This window comes from Meles meles, chromosome 2, assembly GCF_922984935.1.
Source record: "Meles meles chromosome 2, mMelMel3.1 paternal haplotype, whole genome shotgun sequence".
NCBI classification, from domain to species: Eukaryota; Metazoa; Chordata; class Mammalia; order Carnivora; family Mustelidae; genus Meles; species Meles meles.
In genome coordinates, this window is record NC_060067.1 from 135,251,728 (window position 1) to 135,274,496 (window position 22,769).

Consider the following 22,769-nt stretch of genomic DNA (forward strand, 5'->3'; position numbering starts at 1 on the left):
GCTGGTCTTTTCTGTCCCATGACTAGATCCGATGAGTAGAAGTTAGAGGAAACAAATTTCCCTAAAACACACACACACACACACACACACACACACACACAGAGCTTTCAGAAGATGGAATGAGCTACCCCAAGACAGTGCAAGCTTCCCATCATTGAAAGTGCTCAGATATAAGCAGGGTATTTATATGACAGACATAGTGTAAAAGGAGCTCATGCAAGGGTAATTAAATAACATGACCTCAAATTTCGTTTTTAATGTTGCAATTCTGTTATTTTTTCTTTCCCACAGACTGATTTCTACTCACTCCTTTCTGCTACTATTTCTTTGTCAGCATTTCCCCTCTGCTTGTCTTGGGAGTTTTGTACTTCAACTTCCAGCATCACTCTTAGACTTGTGGTTTTAAAACACTTCTTATCTCCAAAACCAACCTCTGCCTCTCTGATAGCAAGAAACTTCAGCTAGTTCTCTAACTCCATTAAGGGGGTATCCCACTGAATGCTTCCTACATCTCACCATCTCTTAAACTAGCTTTTTTCCCCAAAGATGTCAGATAATAAGTATCCCATTCTAAGCTTGCCTTTATCGTGGAGCCTTCCATATACTTTAGACTCAGTTTTCCATATCTTCTTTCTTTTCTTCCTTACTACCATCTCCTAGTAGTTTTGGATGTTCAACAGGTACATCAGCTGTCTTTAAGACTTTGCTCTTCTCAAATCATTCTCAAAACACAGTTCTTCACACCTTTTTCTAAAATACTGTCACTGTTCAATAACTCTATCATCAATCAAATAGAATCCAAATGCCCTTGCCTGCTTCTCACATGGCCTTCCATAATTTGTATTTACCTTACCTCTCCTGCTGTATTTCCCACTAATTCCCAACATCGAGGCCTAGTAGCATGATTAGCTACATGTACAAGCAGTACATTGTTAGCATGATTAGTACCCTGATTAGCTGTGGGTTTTGCCACAGATCAGTTCCCTCCATGCCAAGATCTTGATTTCTATAGGCCTAGAAGCTATATAAAGAGTACTGGGTGTATTGTCCATTAAGCCTCATTGATTCAGAAATGTCATCATGTGCTACACATGTCATGATGTGAAGAATGTTGGGGAACACTGATGTGGTTGTTAAAAGTACTATCAGCATTAGAATCATGGTTCTGCCTATCTATGTCTGTCAAATTACTTAATCTCTTGTGTTTTCAAGTTCTTAATCAATAAAGTAGGAAAATAGCAGTGTCTACAGTTCATAGGATTATTTGTTAAGATTAAATTAAGTGATCAATAAAGGTTAAATGGTACTTTTTCAATCAATGTTGACATGGTTATTTCCTCAGCCCCTTGCACTCTGGGAATATCTGCCTCTGGGAATTTACTCAAATATGATCTCGTACCTGTGATTTCCTTCCCCTCTTGATAATACCTCATCTAAATTTAAGCTATTCTAAGACTCATACCCTTATGGGAATAACCTCTAGATCTTCTTTCCCTCTAATGATCCCTCCATTTCTTGAGGTTTCATTGCTCTTAAATCCTATACTACACAGATCTGGTCTTTGTTTTAATTATTTCATCTATGCAAGTTCTGGTATTATAACCTAGCTAAATTCTTGTTTATTAATTTTGGAGGGCAAGATTTTCTTTGTACAGCACAATCCTAAGAGTAATTTAAATTAGAATACTGTTTAAAAAAGTCAGGGTATAGAAGATTAATTACTGGACCAGAAATGGACTGGGAATGCTATTATTTAAACATGTATGGAGAAGAGATCAAAAGAGATAGCTTGGTGAGATGATTTGACAATTCTCAGAACTTGTTACTCAGAACCAGTGTTTTGTTTATGTTTCGGGAAAATTCACTTATAATGAAAGTGAGAAGTGTATGATCCTTTCATATACTATGGACTCTTAAATTTGCATTTGAGGAACTAAACTGAGGTGAACCAATTTTATATCCTAGCTGAGCATGACAGGAAGTCAAGCAAGTAGAAAGGAGAAGTAACTCTTAATATGCAGAGAAGATGGGCAGTATTTAATATTATTCTTACTAACAACTGTTTCAACTAACTCTTACTGATATGGAATCAGCATACATTTTTGGAATTAAAAAAACCTTATAAGTCATATTTCTAAAATTTTCTTTACACAGATGAAGCAATAAGCTACCTACCATTCAGCCTGAGATGAAGACTATCTTGAAAACTCTAATTAAAAATACAGTTATGACATAAGAATAAAAATAGTCTACGGATGGCTAATGCAATTTTTATAATCATAAGATTGGTCATTCTGAATCTGCCAGACAATCTTCTTGACATCTACAGATGAGTGACAGTTCTTCACACACAAGTGATTTTTCAAAGTGTTTTGTTTTCTGAAAGGAATTTCAACTCAGAAAAACTTGGTACATAGCATGACTTCCTGAGTTTAATTTCACACCTAATTTGTCATCGCTGACTTGTTCAAAACCTCAGACCATCTGCAGAGAGCTGTAGGGAATGATCAACAACAAAGACAGTGACATAGCAATGTCCCCGGCTCCTGACTTGATCCTGGAGCTGATACAAAGTTGCAGCTAATCAGCCACATCTTCTTCCCACCAGATAATCACACTGATGGAAAAGAGTGGAGAAAGATAATGGTCACCTTGCTGCACCTATAATGGAAGCAGGGAGGCCAGTTCTTATTTGCGTTTATAGGTATTTTAGTTGTGTGAGCTGCAATGGATTGGTAAGTTTCCATCTGAATTTCTTTTTCTATGGCTGTCATCACCTCTGGTAATGGTTCCATCCACTTGATACCAGGAGTTTAAACCCTGGTTGGATTTAAGGATTCTCAACAGGGACTCATAGCCTAGGGATTTAGTCTTATAGTAGGGTAGGTCCTCTTTGAAGACTTTCTGCAAAGTTTCCATGGGTTCTTAGAGTACATCAAATTTCTTCCCCATGTGCCAAGAGTTCCAGTCCCAAGTGCATCCAACGACAGAGTAGATTTTTCTCAGTAGTCCTAGAATCACCTCAAACTGTCCAAATCCTCTAAGTCAGGAGAGACCTAAAGATGTATTCTGACATTTGGAAAAATCCTTCCCCGGTTAACCACCCTTTGCTGCCCTGTCCTTACTCTGTTGGTGAGCTCAGAGTACAATCTACTTCTGGGTGAAGGAACTGCTTTCCCCCAGTAGTATTTATCTTTCCAGATCCTATCTTACAATTTTGGTGACATACAGATGAATAAATAGATAATAAATGTTGAATGAGGATAACTATGTAACAATTTTCTTTACATTCTCACACATGTCACAGTCGTTTTATGTCAGCTTTGTGGTCTTTTTGGGTTGTTTGTAAAATTGATAAAATTAAACTAGAGATACTTCTATACAGGTATTCTTAAAGTTATCAGCTTCATGCATTGACTGATGGGATGGGGAAAACAAAAGGGCTGACAATATTATTATTTGCTTTCTGTGTAGGTACAACTAAAGAAATCTATTTGGTCAGAGACAGAGTAGGGCTTTTGTACATACATCATATGAGAACTACCAGAAAAATCATTATAACTTTTTAGTCTTTTTCTTTTCTGCATGTGGCAGAGATTCATAATCCAAATTGATTTTGGGATAGCACTCCCTTGTGATTGCTAAGTCTCTGAATCTTCATAACCTCACTCTCAACCATGACTTTCTTCCATTTTTGTCCACTCATTAATCTTATCTGGCTGAGCCTTACATCAAAGGAATTCTCAGGTTGCTATGGATAATTGACAGAGCGGGTAATTTATTTACAGATAACCAATAATGCATTGAATGAATTAGAAATATGCTTCTGCATATGAATTTTTATAAACAGGCAAGGAAGTGTGTTGGCACAATACTGTTGTTGCTTTTTAGCAGCTCCACTTTGAATGAAGAGTGAATCAGGCTTTGTTCATTTATTCATTTATGCATTCATGTCTTCATTTATTAATCATTATCTCAACAAATAGTTCATTGTGTATGCGCTATGTGTGAGGTTATTCAAGGTGCTATGACAAAGATGAATGTCTCAGTCTTTACAGACTCTATTCTTTGACAGGTTTGAGGTGTGGCATGTCAAGTGCTCTTTTATGTGAGAGAGGGAAAAATCACGTACAGATTAGGGGAGGGGGAGGTGGTCAGAGTCCAATGGAAGGTGGAGCGTATGAGCTGGAATTGCAGTTTGGGTAGAATTTTGGCAGATGAAGATGGTGGTTGGTAGGTGACTCCAGACACAGGAGATATTTCCAGTGAAAGCTTAGAAGTAGAATTGAACAGGTAATGGAGTGAAAGATGTGACCAAGTTTGAAAGGAACATGAGAAGGTTGGATAGGATTGTAGTGAGATGTCATGCTGAAAAATAAAATAAGATTATGGAGAGCCTAAAGTACATTTCCTTCATCCGGTACCAACATCAACACTTACATACACATATGCACACACACACGCACATACACACACATAAGCACACACATAAAAAGCTTTAAGTGTATTCGATTGGAGTGGGAACTCACTGCAAAAATTGAGTAAGAAAGTAAGATTATTAGTAAGGTTAATCTGGCTGTGTTACCTCAAAGATCTAAGAGAAAAAGAAGGGAATATTATAATAGTCAAAATCAATAGTAGTAAGAACAAGAACCAGAGTAATAGTTGGGAGAATGGAGAAAGAGAACAAGAGAAATTATTCAAGTAAAACTTGTGAAACGTCATCAGTTTGGGTACAGGAGGTGGGGATGACCTGTGGAACAATGGGAGTAAAAGATGGACTTACTTGCTTTAGAGTTTTAATTAAATCTTCTCGGGACAGATATTTAAGATTTATTGATCTAAAAGTCCTCTGAGCATTTGTTTGTCATTGCGGGTACTGTTTAGAAACCATCATGTTTGTGATTTAATTTTTAATGTAGCTACATTGTATGGGACAGTCATTTTGAAAAAGAGAAAGAAGTAGTTTCACACTTTCTCATACATACTACTTACTCTCTTGGATGTGAGATATTTCAATGCATAATCGTATTTGAAGGATATCTTTCCAAATAGCACTAGAATTATCAACAACACATAATTATTTCAAGTAGTAATTATATTTGCAATACAGTTTTCTACCCAGTAGTAGAACGGCAAATATATCACTAATGATGTGGTTTATTACATCCTCTTTCTAACTCATATTTTCCTGGTGTGTAGTATGTCCAGAATGATTCTCATACCACTTCATTTTTCCAACCATCTGTTTTTCGATCACAGGACAGAAAGCACAATTTTGTGGACCCAAATTAAATTGCCTTATAAAAATAAAATCATAAAAAGTTTTATTCATTCAGAATTTTGACAGAACAGAATTTCCACCTAGACAAGAATATTTTTTTTTGCCAAAAGTTATGTGTATGAACTCTATATCTTGTTATGAACAGAAATAACAGAAAACATATCCTATTAAAAATTATATGCATAAAAAGATTAGAAGGAAATGTATCAAAATCTAAATAGTGATTATCTAGCCAGGTAATTAAGTTTAAATTAGAATAGTTTTCTCTATTTTCAATTTTCTTTACAATAGCCATAACTACTGTAATAACACTAAAAGAAATATTAAAATAAACAAAAAATATAAAGATCTAAGAATCATTTTCCAATTCTACTTTACTTGCTTTTTCTCATTCTCTAGTGAGTTAACAAATTCATGAATGCTTGATAGACTTACATATTTGAACAATTTGGAAAAGTGTTTTGTCTTATCAGTAAACGTCAATTGCTTTCTTATTTCCTTCCTGTCCAGCTTCAGGAGCAGCACTCTCCCCCATTTTGTCTTATAAGAAGCTTAAAAATCTCATTATTTTTTATTTTTTTCATTTTTTTAAGTTTTTAAATTTTAATGCTAGTGTCGTTAACATACACTGTTATATTAGTCTCAGTTGTATAATATAGCAATTCAACAATTCTTTACATTACTCAGTGCTCATCACAGTAAGTCTGCTCTTAATCCCCTTTACCAATTTTACCCATCCCCGCATCCAACCTCCCCTCTGGTAACCATCAGTTACTTCTCTATAGTTAAGAATCTGGTTCTTGGTTTGTCTCTTTCTAGAAGCAGCCCTTGCAACATTTTGGTTATGTAGTAACCAAAGGATTCCACTTACTGTCGTTTATATTTTAACAGAAACACAAAATTGCAGATGTTAACCCTGTCAGTAACATCTGCAGTCTGTGCCCAATATACTTATTCATTAGAAGGACAGAAAGTGTTAAGAATTGTTTGTCTCCCACCTCTGCCCCTTATGTTTATACCAACACTGCAGATAACTGGTATTATTTAAATTCTAAGTGTACAAAACTTGATACTTCATACAACTATGGGATACATCTATGATCTACGCAAGGATGCATATTCACACATTCCATTTTGGTGTGTGATAATCCTGCTTCAGTTCCTTAGAACTGAAAGAAGTCTCTCCTACTGCATTATTAGCATTTTCACCTGCCTGGATGTGGCTGTGTTCACCTGTGGATGTGTTTCAACTTTCTCAGTGTTCATCACTGCCCATTGGGTCTTTCTCAGTGCCTGGCCTTCATTTTGTATTCCTGTAATTTCATCACTTTTTGATCTCTCTCTCTCTCTCTCTCTTTTTTTGAGCAGAGTTTTTCACTATGAAATATTCTAACTGATAAATTGGTATCATTTTCCTCCACACTCAATACAAATGAATTTCATTAATTATGTAGACCAGAAGCAGTAATTTTGCATGTCCCTTCCCTCTTTGCCTTTTCAAAGATTTTTTTATTTGAAAGCGAGAAGGAGCAAGCAAGAGCACATGCAAGAGGGAAAGGGAAAAGTAGGCTCCCCCCTGAACTGGTAGCCTGACATGGTGCTCAATTCCAGGACCCCAGAATCATGACCTGAGTTGAAGGCAGGTGCTTAAGTGACTGAGCCACCCAGGCTCCTTCCGCACTTTGCCTTTTCAAATGTCTCTGAAATGTATACCTTCAACATGGAGTTTGATGAAAGGTAAAGTAGAACTTTTTTCATGCACAAAATACAAGGGTGAAAAATGCAAATGCAAAAAAGCAAGTGCAAAAGTAAAAACCTCAAGCATGGCGTTGCACTCAACATGATGTGAGAGAAATAAAAGAGAGTAGATCGTTGTCTACTAACTCCCAGTTATTTTAGTGTTTGATGATTTATAGCTGATACATGACATGAAACAACAGTAATACTATTCTGCTTTCTTGATATTGATGGAAATTGGATCTTTTTCGATCCATACCGCATGAAAGAAGATAAAATTCTGGGCTTAATATTTAAAAACCTCTTGATTGTTACTGCAAGGAAAGTCGCTTTTTATTTTCAAATTATATTTGAATTTTCAAATAGCATCTTAATGTGGTGCTTCTCTAAAGAAGTACATAGTGAGGGGGATGCCTGTGTGGCTCACTCAGTTACGTGTCTGACTCTTGGTTTCAGCTCAGGTCATGATCTCAGGGTTTTGATATCAAGCCCCAGGTGGAGCTCCATGCTGAGTGTGGAGCCTGCTTAAGATTCTCTTTCTCCCTCTCCCACTATACCTCCCCCACCTCTAAAAAAAGTACACGGTGAATACAATCTGGTAATATCTTCAGTTTCATTTCATAGTAATAGCATTTTACTTGAGTGTAATCACAACAGCTTTGACAGTCACAGGAGACTATGTATCTGCTACATATAGTCACAAATATACGTTATAAACATAAGTGTAGCTATTTCATATAACAATGAACATTCACATTATATTAGTGAGCCACAGAATTTGCTGATTTCTGTACTTGATTCCTTAATGACATTGACAAAAAAGTAAAGAAATGAAATAGTTCCAAATGGAGCCAAAGAAGTTCATCTCCATTACTCAGCGTATCATTATGATAAATATATTCAAAGTTAATCTGCATGCAACCTCATCACTGGCAAAGGTGTGAAGAGGCCTCAAAACCTAAACACATTTGTGAGCCTTATTTTTTCACAGAGTGGAATTTGGGTGGAGATGGCTTCCCACAGGATGCTGAAGGATGCGGCTGTGAGATCAGGTGAGGAATTGATATAAATGCTCTTTTAACTGGGTGGCATCAACCTATGGTTATACTTGGCCACATTAGCTCAGTGTTTTGGAAGGTGAGTGGAGGTGGTGAGAAAGAAGAAACATGTACTTTTTAATTTCTTCTTTCTATCCTTCTTGAGGCTCTTAAGAAAATTCCAGATCATTTTACCCCAAACTTTAATCTTCTCCACTTCTCCACTCCCCAAACTTTTATCTTCTACATACATACATTGTATGTAGGTCATGCAAAATGATAAAAAATATGAAGTCATGACTTTGATGATACATCTTTGTATTTCTTAGTCAATAGGCTCTTGTAATAGCACATTTTATTTAAGACTAAAATGAAAATGAAACAGAACAAAATAAAACCAAGCATGATATAAGTTTAAAAATCATCCTTGCAATAATGTTCAAGTTATTGTATGTCATGGGAAATTAGGCAGTTACACAAGAATGAATTGATCTTGAGCTATTTATCAAGAAGAAGTGCAGGCTGCCAGTGGATACGGATAATTTGCTTCTGTGACATTTCTTTTCCCACACATACTGAGTGTCTTAGAATTTTGGAGTTGGAGAATCCATCCTTTTAAGCACTTAACACAGCTCTCTAGTTTTCTAATAGGACCTTAACCTTGTCCTCGGCCAATCCTCAGTTGTTAAAGGAAGGGGACCTCTGTGAAGCATACTCATCACATGCCAGGACCCAGGGACATCATCTGCTATATTGAAATGTTCTCGTTACAATGACTCATGAAAGAAATTTTGCTTAGTCATGCCTCATTACTAACAGAAGTTGTGTCTCATCTGAAACCCGTTTCAGGTTTCATGTGAAACTTGTTCCTGGTTTCACATGAAACGTGTTCCTTTGCTTTGGCCATTGGGCCTATGACAAGTTTGTAGGAGTTCTCTACATAAGCATTTCTGCAGATTTAGTATTTTTCTACCCTTATTTTCATGTGTCTTCATTTTTCTCAATTTCCTAATTTATCCTTTTGGAGTGTGTGTATGTATGTATACATGTGTGCAAATATGTATATACACATATATATGTTTACATACATTTTTACACACCTATATTAATATATATACAGTATGTCAAGTCATCAGAGACAGGAATAGAAAATCAAACACAAACATATATCATCTCCTCTATTCGCTTTGTATTTTGCTGTCCCTGATGTACATACTTGCATTAGGCTCTGTTTTCTTATACTCCCAGACTCCCTATACGTATTCATTGCAGCATGAACACGCTGCCCTGTATTACAGTCCCCTGTTTTCTCATCTGATGCTTCCACTTCAGTGGTTCTCAGACTTCAGTGTTCATCAGATTCTCACAGAGGTCCAGTTAAACTAGATAGCTGGGACTTACTCCCAGATTTTTTGATTCAACAGGTCTGGGCTGGGGTCCGATAATCTGCATTTTACCAAGTTCCCACGTGATTCTGATGCTCCTGGTACAGGGATGATACTTTGAGAACCATGGATTTCATGGTTGGTTTGTTTGCTTCTTTTATAGTGTCATTTGAAAGTGAATTGCAGCTAGAAGAGAAATTTGAGGGTTGATCCAAAATGAAAGTTATAAAAAGCAACTCATCTTCTATTTCCACCAATAAATTTGTCAACTTTGAGAACCACTTTCCCTTATGGTTTTAAGAGCTGAAAGGAAAGAATCTGTACTGTTTACCCCCAGGCTCCATTCTAGTGTTTCCAGGTTGTAGAAGTACTGCCAAGTGGACCTCCTGTCCAGAGTATGGTTTTTGCAATATATGTATCTTCTGAGTATCTATTTGTGCACCTGAGATTGGACTAAACAATCAGTGATTCTCAGCCCTGGCTGCTCATGAAAATAACCTAAGAGGCTTTTAAAAATGTACTATGTTGAGATGTCCTTTCCAGGGGGATCTGATGGGGTCCTGGTGAGAATATCTTTTTTTTTTCTTTTTAAATTTACAAGGTGAGTCTAATATGCAGCCCAGATTGAGAATCACTGGGTGAAATGATCTCTCTGGTCTTTCCTAATTTGAGCTGGTAGAATTTGAAACTTTCAAATGCTGATTGGAATCAAGACCCCTCTAGTGCATGGAACATTCTTTGTCTACATCTTCTATTTCATTCTAGTTATTTATTTTTCTTCTTTCATTCCACCTTTCTTTTCTCTAGTGTTACTATCATAGAGTGTGGCAAAACATTTTAATTTGATTATGCCCTCTGAGAACTCTGAGCTAGTTCAGATCAAAATAGTTTTAAAATAAAATTATTAGAATTTATTAAGGTGAGGCTCTGAGGGGCCAGATAAGAACAATGGGGTACAAGTTAAGCAAGGTTTCATGATCACTTGTTAGATAACCATGAAGTAGAGAAGAAGGTTTGCAGTATAATGTCTAAAGTAAAAGCCATCTCCAAGAAGCTTTCCAAACACAGGCACTCCTGTGTTATGGCATCTTCAGTTCTGCATAAACCTGGGAATGAGTGAAGGGGAGCTAATAGACTCCTCCAGTCCTCCTTGTATCTGACAGAGGAACCAAGGTGAATATCAGGCTGAGTTTAAGGCTGTCAGAGCCCTACGAACAAAAAAGAACTGAGCCAGGCTGTTCCAGTGGCATTTTAATTTATGAACCCAGTTAGACACTGTTGTTTAAATTTGCTTATGTCTGAGGACACCTGCAGAACATTTGAAATGAATGCGTAACCACACTGCAATGGTTATAACGAAGATGAGAACCTAAACATGGTAATTAGAACTGGAGGCAATGTTCACGCTATAAATAAATTCTCAGATATAAATCATGATTTGGTAGCAACAAGAACTGTAGCCAGTATTCATCAGTTTATATACAGTGTTCATTTTCTGTTTGCATATATATGTTTAAAAACGAATTTGTGGGAGAGAAGACACTGAGTGCTCTTTCTTTCTTTCTTTTTTTTTTTTTAAGAGGCAGAGAAGAAATTGCCCAGTGCCAAACAGATACAAGTTCATGAAAGAAAGCACACAGTTCAAAGTCACTATAATCCTGAATGCATATTGTTCTTAAATTAAGAAATAGATGAACCTTACCTAATTGGTAGTTTTTTCTTATTCAGTATTTTGCACTTTGGTATAATTGGTATTCAACAAATTAGAAATTAACAAACAAAAGATAAATGTAGTACAATTTAACTGACTTTTAATATGTGAATAGTGACTTATCTATCTGAAGGAACACCATATTTCTATTTTTGCCTGAAGTTTCCTGAGGTTGGAAAATGCCTTCTTAATCTTCAAATTTACTTGAAGATGGTTTTATAGGTAGAGAAATGTCCATTTTTTCTTTTTTCTTCTCTAAAAGCACAACTTTTTAAAATAATTGGCCTACAGAATATATGCTATTTCCAAAAATCAAAGTCACCATTTAACCAAATTAGAATAGTATTAATCAACTACTTGGATATAGTATTATATATACATAATATATGTTTATATATAATTTATATAATTATATAATAATTATATGATAATTACTATATATTTAATATAATATATATTATTATATGTAATATAATATATATAGTAACACTGGAGAATATAGTATATAATACTATATAATAGTATTAATCAACTACTTATAATCTACTAGTCAAGGCAATTAGTATTATTGATGACATTGTCATTCCGCTCCTGGACAGATTTACTCCCAAATTGAGAACAATCAGGACAAAAAACCTTGTTAAGAACAAGTCATGTCTTTGAAGGATATATGTTTAAGAAAAGATATAAAATGCCATTTCTGTAAGCCTTTCAAGTTATTTTTCTCCTAAATTTCATGTGCATGTGTAAATATCAGCACCTTAATTCATCGCTTTTGTTCATTCAAAATATAAACTAAATGCTGAAAGACTATGTGAAATCACATGATGCACTCATAGAATTAGAATGTGGTGCTAATTACATTTTTCTTTGTTGGAGAGCCCTTTGCTCCTTAGAATAAAGTAGCATAGTATATATCTGAATTTTTGCTGAGGATTGCAATAAACATAATTATTAATTTCAAAGAAAGAAATTAGTTTTACAACAGTATCATACTAGTAATGCATACATTTGCAATACACAGCCATTTTTCTCATTTTTTGATCACATATATAAGGAGAGAGCCATTTTACCTTTTCCAAGTTTGACCCCTCCCAGCAGAGAGCAATCAAGAGTTGGAAGTGAGACCCTGAGACTCTATGTTGAATAATTCCAATGAACTGACCTGTGACAGGTTACTAATGGTGTTCACATCCGCATTTCCTACCAACTCAGCTGTTATTAAAATGAACAGGAGGAAGATTATTATTAACTCCTATAAGACTCAGAAAAATAAAGACAAAGCCTATGGAAAATAATAAATTTATGAACTTTCTTAAGAGTCTGTTACCTCCCAGAAATGAATGATTCTCATTAGGTCACTTAGGAGAACTTTCTCACCTGAATACTGAAAACTGTCAACAGCTGATCTTTTACTCATAGAATGGACTTTGACAATAGAATGTCAGTCTCATCTTTGTACAGAAAAAGTAACAGAAGGAAGTAATAGGATACATTTATAAAATTTAAAAAATCTGTTACTGAGTGAATATAAATCTAGGACTAAGAAGGAGAAAATACAAGGACTCAGGCTGATTCAATATTAGAAAGAATGTCTTCACAATTAAGAGATTCTAAAATAGTAAAAATACTATTTCTGTCCCAAGAAATAGTATGTTCAAGGAAGAGAGAGATGATAATGTGTGCTGATATTCCAAGGGTCTTCAAAGATCAGACTGGAGAGTGACCTAGATGATCCATGAATCTATGAACCCACTTTTCCCAATGCTTTAACAATTATCTGAAAAGTTAAGATAAAAAAGTGGTTTTTTTCTTTAAATAAACAGGGAGAGCACAACTACTAACTGAAATGTTATTTTACTTTAAAAATATTATTTGTAAAGCATATTTATCTCAGTTTTTAATTTTAAATTTATCTGGAGATACATGGGGAAGCATAGATCAAGTTGTGCTAAATGTGAAATCTAGATTTTTCATGACGTCACTCCCATAGGTCCAAGTCCAATTGCCTTCTTTGGTTGTATCTGCATAAGAATGATATACTGTAGAGGAAAGGTAGATTTCCTGCCATCTGTGGCCATATGAACTCATAGTTATGGGCCTCAACAGGACTTCCAACAATGCTTTTCTATCTTGCTATGCTTAGCACTGCCACACTAAGCAAAAATATATGGGAAACCCAGTTAAATTTGAATTTCAGATAAATAATGAATACTTTTTTAGTATGTGTATGTCCCAGTAGAAAATTATTTGTTGTTATCTGAAATTCAGATTGCATTGCTGTATGACCCTGCAACCAACCCTCTTGCTCTATAAGGTCATCAAAAAGAAATAGTAGCTGTATCTGTACATAAAATATCTGTTTGTTTATATAATATCTGCTTATATAATCTGTAGATCTACATTTGTCCCTGCATCTGTCATTTCCTCTTTTACTTCTATTGCAAAGAAAATCATACTTATTTTCCTTGCCATGGAAATCCTTTTATTTTGGTCTTTGGGTCCCATCTTTTCCTATTCCCTGTGGGACCTTAAGAAACAAACATTCTGATCAGTTCTCTTCATCATCAATTTCTCTCTCTCTCTCTGAGATCAAAGATTCTCCAAATTAAAAACATGAATTCATCTCTTCCTCTATTTGTGACATTATCTTTCTCCTTTATATAGTCCTGGGTTTTCATTTGTCTCTTTGGGCATTGTCTTCCTACTCTCTGCTGGCTTCTTTTCTTCTTTCAGGACCATTACATGTTGCTATTTCCCAGGGTTCTTCATACCCTCATCTGCTCAGTTCATAGATTTTCCATTGGAGATTTTGACACTCACCATCTATATGCTCAAGACTTCCTAATCTTCACGTAAACTTGCGAAAGTCTCTTCTGAACTCTTCTGGATGTCTCTCTGTGGATAACTGTCTTGTGCCTCAAACTGTTATGTGTAAAACTGAAGTCATCTCCTTTTATTTATTCTTTATTTTTTTTTAAAGATTTTATTTATTTATTTGACAGACAGAGATCACAAGCAGGCAGGGAGGAAGGCAGAGAGAGAGGAGGAAGCAGGTTCTCTGCAGAGGAGGGAGCCCGATGCGGGGCTTGATCCCAGGACCCTGGGATCATGACCTGAGCGGAAGGCAGAGGCTTTAACCCACTGAGCCACCCAGGCGCCCCAATCCTTTTAAATCAGTCTCTCAAGCAGTGTGTTCTCTCGGTGGTAAAGGATCCTATAATCTACCATTTTCTAAATCGGAAACTTGAGATCAGATACCTATGTAAGTTATCATTGAATCCTGTTTGATTTGTTTGATTTACTTTCATAATACTTTAAAAATCCATCTACTTTTTTTAACTATTTTTTTTAAAGATTTATGTATTTATTTGAGAAAGCGAGAGAGTTCATGCATGTCTGCAAGCCAGGGGAGGAACAGTGGGAGGGAATCTTCAAGCAGACTCCCTGCTGAGTGTTGTTGGGGGGTGCTCAGGACTTGATCCTATGACCCATGAAATCATGACCCAAGCCGAAACCAAGAGTCAGAAGATTAATAGAACAAGCCTCCCAGGTGCCCCTCCATCGGCTTCTTTTTACTCTACAGCCACCATCAGCTCTTTGCTGGGACACAGCTGTCTCTCTCTCTCTCTTTTTACGATTTTATTTATTTATTTGAGAGACAGAGAACACAAGAGTGGGGCGAGGGGCAAAAGTAGAAGCAGACTCCCTGGTGAGCAGGGAGCCTGATATGGAGCTCAATGTGGGGACTCCAGCATCATGATGAGCCAAAGGCAGATGCCTGACCTCCTGAGCCACTCAGGTGCCCCACAGCAGTGTCTCTCTAACTGGTTTCCTTTCCCTTCAGTCTTTCCCTCTCCAGTCTGTTTTCCAAAAGCAGCTTGAGTGGTCTTCCAGAACACTAAGCTGACAGTGTCATTCTTTTTCCTTAAAAGTCTATAAAAATTTACCCTTGTCATTAAAATACTGTCTAAACTCCTACCTATTGATGATAAAGAACTCCATGGTTAACTACCATTCCCCTCCTCCTACTTGATGCAAGGCCAGATTGACATCATTTTATGCCTAATCTCACTCATCTCTGTAGGTTCATATATGCCATATCCTTTTCCTCGAACAGGTTACCCCTTCTCTCTGTGTAACTTATTCTCCTTTGGATTTCTTCTTGATTATTAGTTTCTCAGGGAAACTTGTTTTGTTCTATTAGATGCAATATGTTCCTTTAGCTTCATTCATGGTTTTTTTGGTATGTTTGTTGTTTACATTTGCCTCTTTAATTATTTGTTTTACCAACTGGAATATAAGTGAATGAGGGATGGAACCATTACCATATTTTCCACTGTATTTCCAGCCTCTAGAACACTACTTGATACAGATTAAAATTCCCCAAAAAAATAGTTGTTCACTGTGATCTAAATCAATCTTACAATTGCACCATTTGTCAGAAACATCAAAACTACTCAGAAAGTAGTTTTCTGTTAAGAAAATTTTAAGTTTTTTTTTTAAAAAAAAAGAAAATTTTAAGTTTTAGAAATATTCTCTTTCCATTTCCCTACACCTGGTATAAAGTTATTGCAACTTTTAAGAATTAAACAAGTAAAAAAAATAGATGATTTTTACCATTTTCTCATTTTCCTCAAAAAACTTAAAATAAGAATATGCATAATGAAGGCTATAGCAAAACAATATAAAATGTAACTTCAAACTCACCATCCAACCCAAGTTAGACTAGATCATTATCAGGAGTTATTTTTGGGGTATTCCTCTTTTAAATAAGCCATTGATGGAATTAAATATATTTTATTTGTTTTGCCCTGTACCACCTAGTGTGCATTGTTCCCATGGTTTTTGTATCTCCTCTTTTGGCATCCTCTAATTTTGAAGCCATTTCAAGAATTCTTTTTGGGCAATTGCTACATGCCAGAATTATTCCAAGTACTATAGAGAGCCCAAAAGAGGAAAAGACATAATTCCTACTTCAAGGAGCTTAGTCTATAGGAAACAGAACTAACACACATGAAGATGCTAGAAAATAGGTGAATTCTAAGTAGATCAACTACAAGAGGTTATGGGAAGTTGAAGAAAGGAAAGATCACTTTGGACTATAATAATTTTGGCAAGCTTTATGGAAAGGATAAAAATGAGATGAGTGTTGAAGTCTATCTAAATGTGGGCATTTGGAGAGGAAGAGAAAGACACTGGGAAGGGGTGGCAGTTCAGTGCTACTCTTTTGTTTGTTTTTTCCTGCTTAGAATTCTTGTCCCATCTTTTCTGGTACTGATGCTATTATTTTTGTTACTGAAATGCTTTTTCCCCAATTCACAAGGTCCTGGAGGACCTCACATTTTAAATCCAACCTTCCCATCTAAGGGCATGGTCTGGGCATAATGCCCAAGGCCCCTGGTGACCGTGATCAGCCCAAGGATGTGACCTAGGGCAGGCTAATTCTATTCCATCCCTGGGAGTGAATGTGTAACTGCTTGAAGAGAACATTTCTCTTTTCTGTTAAGTCATGTCTGGTAAAATGTAAACCTAAAGCTATCTCTGCCCACACTGTCTCTTCCCTCTGCTGTACGAGGATATTTGCCTGCAGTTGAAGAAAACAAGAACACACAGAGAAAGAGAACCACATTATTTGAATCTCTGCAGCCTCTGAAGCCATCTGTATACCTGGATTTCCTATGCCTGTGGCTAATACATCCCTTTCTTGTTTAAGCTCATTTGAATTGGTTTCAGTCAATTTTAACCTGGTAGAAGAGTCCTGACCAAAAGAGGTAGTAGGCTGATGGGTGGATGTGGAGAAAGAACAGAAGTGTAAATAAAGAAGGATAAAACTGAGACATTAGCAGTGAGAAAGAGGGCATAAACCAAAAACAATATCTGGAGGGAAAAATGACGGGGTTTGGTTAGAGACTGGGTATAACCAATGCAGGAGGAAAGTAGTCAAGAACTAGAAATTCTGGGTATTTGTGAACTCACTGATGAAAATGGGGGTAGTTGCAATGAGGAAGTGGGTTTGAAGAGACACAATAGGCAAACCATGACATCTGAGTTCCTGGTAAATTTGGGACTTTGTCAGTCTATGGTTTTAGTAAGATGACCAGCACTTACTGGTACAACAGGGTAAACTACAAGAAGGTAACCTAACTTTGCTTTGTGTCAGCCTTCAATAGAATATGACAAAGAACTGTAATTATGCTTCCCAAATTAATCTTTTCTTATTTATTTATTTAGTCATTTGTTTATTTTAGAGAGGGGGGAGGGGCAGTAGGAGAGGGGGAGGGGTCTTAAGCAGACTTCACGTAGAACGCAGAGCCCAACATGGGGCGCCATCTCGCCACTCTGAGATCACGACCTGAGCCGAAATCAAGAATCGATGCTCAACTGACTGCACCACTGAGGCGCCCCCGAACTCATCCTTGCAATTACTTGTTCTCTCTTCCCACTTAAGGCCCAGGAGAAATGTAACACAGAGCAATGGTTCTAAAAATGTGGCCCCTTAGATCAGCAAAACCTGTATCATTTGGGAACATTTTAGAAATGCAAATTCATGAACTCAACCCCGGAGAAGGGAATCAGAAACACTGGGGTGGGTCTAACAATCTGTATTTTTTTTTAAAGAGATTTTATTTATTTATTTATTTATTTACTTACTTACTTATCTACTTATTTACTTACTTATCTATTTATTTATTTGAGAGTGAGAGAGAGAGAGCACGCACAAGCTGGGGGAGCAGCAGAGGTAGAGCTGAGCAGGGAGTCCAGTTCTTCATCCCAGAACCCTGGATCATGACCTGAGCCGAAAGCAGACGCCCAACTGACTGAGCCACCCAGGCACTGCCAGCAATCTACATTTTAACAAGTCTTGTGGTCTATGCTAATGTCCACTAAAGTCTGAGCACAACTGGTGTACAGTATGCTTTGTATGCTGGTTCCATAGCAGATGAAGTAATCTACTTCTTAGTGCTATCATTTTACATTGTAAGAATAATTCCCTTAGAAAAACTCATTTTCCCTAATTCTACTCATTCAAAGAGTGTATGTTGAATATCTTCTGTCAGGCACTGGTCCAGGCACGGTGGACACTGGAATAAATCTGAAGCAGTTAATCACAAAAATACCCACATATTAACAATTAAAATTATGCTATGGAAGTGATTCCCAGGAGACTTGATTGTCTCCTGGACAATCATGGACAATCAGGAGCATCATGAAAGTATCCCTAAAGAAACTACATTTCAAGCAAGAAAGAATGACTAGAAGTTATTTTGGTGAAGGGCAGAGAGGGTAATGTGAAGGCATTCTAGGCCCTGAAAGGGATAGGCCTGGGCACTTTCAGGGAAGTGAAGACAGACCAGTATGAACAGGTCTTCATTAATGATGGGTACTGAAGCTGGAGAGGCAGATCTGATAGACGGATCATGCATGGATTTGTAAATCATATTAAAGATTTTGAAGTTACCACTGAGGGCTATTAAGAAGCCACTGAGGGGCGCCTGGGTGGCTCAGCGGGTTAAAGCCTCTGCATTCGGCTCAGGTCATGATCCCAGGGTCCTGGGATCGAGCCCCGCATCGGGCTCTCTGCTTGGCTGGGAGCCTGCTTCCTCCTCTCTCTCTCTCTGCCTGCCTCTCTGCCTACTTGTAATCTCTATCTGTCAAAAAAATAAAAAAAATCTTAAAAAAAAAAGAAGCCACTGAAAAGCCTCAAACGTGGGCTAACATGATCTAATCCATATTTTAAAAACTCTTTTTTTCAAATGAAAAAAGGCAAAGCCTTTTCCACCACACGCTATGGGTGTTAACAGTTTAACGATTTAAATTCCCTATAAGCTCTAATTGGCTAATAAAGAAACTTTCTCTGAATAAGGCTTTGATGAGGGAGGGAAAGAGCATAGCGTGCCCATGCAGGGACCAAATGCCAGGAACAGAAAAGGAGGAAGGGTCTGGGAGCTTCTTCTGCTTTGTGGTTCTGGCCAAGGCTGGTTCTGCCCGTGCATGTCTGAAGCAGCCAGAGTGCAAGTTCATAGGCAATTGCTTCCTCTCTCCTCCCACAGGGGACACTGGTGCTCAGACTGTGTCCATCTGGAGGCCTTTTTCCTATAAATGATTTCATTCAGAGATTTCACTCACTTCCCACCTGACTGAGAATGCTACCCCAGTTTATATGTGCTCCCTGGCCTTCAGATTTTCGTTATTAGCATCTTCATGCTATTGCCCCGTGCTAATATGTCATGTTAATAACAATTGCAAATATGCAGTTGTTTAGTGGTGAACAATTCTACAGAATTGGGACAGTGACTGCTCTCCTACATCTCAGGGACATGTCTCAGTGTGCTGGACAGCTGACCCCACAATGTCACTGCAAACAGCCTGCCTATAATGGAACTCATCATGTCTTTCCCAAGCCATCTCCCGCTGACCTCTTCTGCCTTTGTCAGTAGCAGCAGCATTTGCTGTCTCCCAAGTTTCAAGGTTTGGAGTCACCCTGACTCCTTTGTCTTATGTTCTCACCAATTCTAAGCACCAGGATTGTTTTCTATCCCTGGGTGGAATGACAGCATGCCATGTGTTCCTCCCTTTCATTACCCTTTATCATCCTAATCCTACTTACCGCAAAGCAGGATACATTCCCCCTTGTTGCAACTTGTTCTCCTAAATCTAGATCTCTTTCCCAATACACCCCCAGGGACACTGTGACTGTATATGTTATTCTTCATTAGGCCTGTTTTATTGCACAAAGGCTGGTCTGTATTATTTTTTGCAGCGAAATCATTTTTCTTAAAGGGATATTATGTAGAACCTCATTACATACAGAGATAATCATGCAACTTCTCTGGCTGAAGGTGGGCTAAGGGGAACACAATCCCCTTGATCTGTTCTCAGTTTCTGAGGTGGCCTCTTTGGTACCCAAAGGCCCACTGAGGTAGTAGGAAAACAAACATGTATAGAACATAGTCAAAGTCTTTGGAAAGATCTGCTTGTTTTCTTTACAAGGTCTTTAATTTTTTTTTTTTTTTTTTAGTTGTTATCTATGTAAACTCTCCAACCTAGTCATATAAGTTCACACAAAATTCTTCAGTGCAGAGTGTCACTCCCTCATCTCTGCCAGGGCTCATGGTGTGAGTCATGCTGTGGGTCCTGCAATGCCCGGCATGCAGCTCTGCCAATCTAGTTCTAATTTTCTTTGTCCCAATCCCACCTCTTAACAGGGTTTCCAGATAGTTCCAGCTCTCAGAAGTTTTTCTGTCTTCAAATTTCTGCAGTATTCCTTTTTTTTTTTTTAAATTCACCCTGTACTATCTTGAATTTTTATCTTTTCAGGTGCGTGTCCAATTTCTCCCACTAGATAACAGGACACTTAAGGGAATAATCAACTCTTTTGTTGCTTTTTGCTCTCAGCGTCCAGGATAATACGTAGTCCCTGTATTTGCTTAGTGGGTATATTTTGATGATAACCTGCAGCAAGAAATAATAAGTATGGGCCCATCGATCACACTTCCGTTAATAGAAGTCTAAGTTAAATATCCTGTCTTTGAAAATGTTCCTCCAGAGCAGTGCTTTTAAGTTAGGAGAATCAGCCACTATGACTTTAATTGCAAGCATTACTTTTTTCTCCAATTACCATTAAGCCCACAACTAGCTTCTTTCATTAAATTATGCTGGAAGTAGATTCGGGGAACGACAACAGATGGCTGTATGTGGGGAATTCTTGGTTTAGACTGGAAATACTGTTTTATCCCATACCCCAATATTTTAGACAAGTCATACTTAAATCATATTCCAAAGATTACAAGAAACTTACATTAGTATATAAATCAAATGGTGTCACTTCTTTGTGATGTCTGAGCATGTTGAACATAGCTCTCTTCACCTCTCCCCTCTCAAACCACCACCCACTCCCCGCAAACATCACACCCAGGCCACAGTGGCTCATTTTCAGTGTCTTGGATTGCTAAACTCCTTCCCTCCTCCTGGTTTGGTGTAGTGGCCCCTTCTGCCTCAATGGTTCTCCCGTTTCTTTCCTTGATCAATTCTTTTTTTTTTTTAAAGATTTTATTTATTTATTTGACAGACAGAGATCACAAGTAGGCAGAGAGGCAGGCAGAGAGAGAGAGGAGGAAGCAGGCTCCCTGCTGAGCAGAGAGCCTGATGCGGGGCTCGATCCCAGGACACTGGGATCATGACCTGAGCCAAAGGCAGAGGCTTTAACCCACTGAGCCACCCAGGCACCCCTCCTTGATCAATTCTTGTCATTCTTTGAACCTCAGTCAGTTTGTCACCTCTTTAAGAGAATTTAATCTCTCAGATTAGGTGAGGCTTCCTTGTTATGTGCTTTCATATTCCTCATCAAGACCGTAATTATATATCAACTGTGAAATAGTCTCTTTTGTTTCTCTGTTCCCCCTTAGACTGTAAGCTCTAATCTCAGGCACTGTAATATTTCCAATGCCAAGAATTGATGCATAACAGGTGCTTGAATGAACAAATCAATGAGCATTTTAGGAAAATCTTAAAAAACTTTCTGAGAAACAAACTATTATTATTTATATCCAGACCTCAAATTTCCTTGTCTTGTCTTAAATAGACATGGGCAGCATTCTTGGGCTCACGTTATTGGCAGGTGACACATATACATGTGTTATAAAGTAACTTTAACTGTCATAAAACAAGCCCAAACAACCAAGTATGATCTAACAAAACTTCACTTAACCAACTTAAATGACTAGGGGATAACATGAATGTGTAAAACTAGCTGTTTTGTTTAAAATCATCTGACTTGTGTATACTAACATGGATATTCCTATAATTCTTATTCACTTTAAGTTATTTTGAAAATGTATATGGTTGGAAAGAAGAGCAAGAATGGAGTCTCATAGCTATGAAATATCTACATGTTGAAACATTTTAGTACATGATTATCACTAAAGTTAATGTGTTCTCCTTCCCTGAAGGCTCCGGCCACCCCACTGATATGTCCATGACCTGTTTCTGTGGCCTTTCAGTCTTGAATTACCCCGCTGAGTCAGACAATTGGAGAACAAATTAGCACCAACTGTAGAGATTTTTCTGATAAAAAAAATCTGACCTTAAAAAACCCAACCCTTAAATATCTTTCTGTCAGGATGCTAACAGTTCACTGAATTTGCATTAAAGGATCTAAGGTTTCATACCCTCTCACTCATATTTCTTCCACTGGTCTTATCTTTTTTTTTTTTTTTAAGATTTTATTTATTTTTTTGACAGAGAGAGATCACAAATAGGCAGAGAGGCAGGCAGAGAGAGAGAGAGATAGAGAGAAGCAGGCTCCCCGTCGAGCAAAGATCCCGATGCGGGGCTCAATTCCAAGACACTGAAATCATGACCAGAGCTGAAGACAGCAGCTTAACCCACTGAGCCACCCAGGCGCCCCCCACTGGTCTTTTCTTAACTAGAATGGGTACCAGATCAACTGGTTTGTCAGTCTATTTACCAAGATAAATCACTGTCCTATTAAGGGAAGGGTAAAGGGGAAATCTAATTCTATTCTGGAACAGCTTCCAAACCCATGGATGCTTCCCTATTATTTCTTCACATTCCCACAACCACCTTTTCTTGTTTTATCACCTTAGATCCAA

The 22,769-nt window shown here is 37.4% G+C and overlaps 1 protein-coding gene across 2 annotated transcripts in view; it reads right to left on the minus strand.

Annotated features, from left to right (window-relative positions):
- Window positions 1-22,769, minus strand: part of MARCHF1 (membrane associated ring-CH-type finger 1) — a 322,967-nt gene that overhangs the window by 64,483 nt on the left and 235,715 nt on the right. The window lies entirely within an intron of this gene.